The sequence below is a fragment of the Plasmopara halstedii genome, assembly GCF_900000015.1.
Source record: "Plasmopara halstedii genome assembly, contig: Scaffold_2881, whole genome shotgun sequence".
In the NCBI taxonomy this organism is placed as follows: Eukaryota; Oomycota; class Peronosporomycetes; order Peronosporales; family Peronosporaceae; genus Plasmopara; species Plasmopara halstedii.
The window spans coordinates 830,209-830,527 of NW_020189786.1; positions in this window are offsets into that span (position 1 = coordinate 830,209).

Here is a 319-nt window from a genome sequence, read left to right on the forward strand (position 1 = left end):
TGGGAGAGGAATAGCCGAACGGTTAGCAGATTCCAGCCCCCTCACCATCCGCAAAGAGTTCGATGACTGCTTGTCTACCAGACTGATTATACTACGACACGTTCGCGATGCGATGGCTGAAAACGAAACCTGCAGAAAGAATATGCAGATGAAAAAGGAAGAGGCAAAGTAGAAAGCTATAAGCTCGGGGACCTAGTTTTATTAAATTCAAAAACTTTCTACACTTGCCTCTGCTATTATCAGGACGAAGCCTCGTCTTTTGGACCGTTTAAGGTTGTGGCCAAGCGGGGCCTAGCGTATACGCTGAACCTTCCAAAAC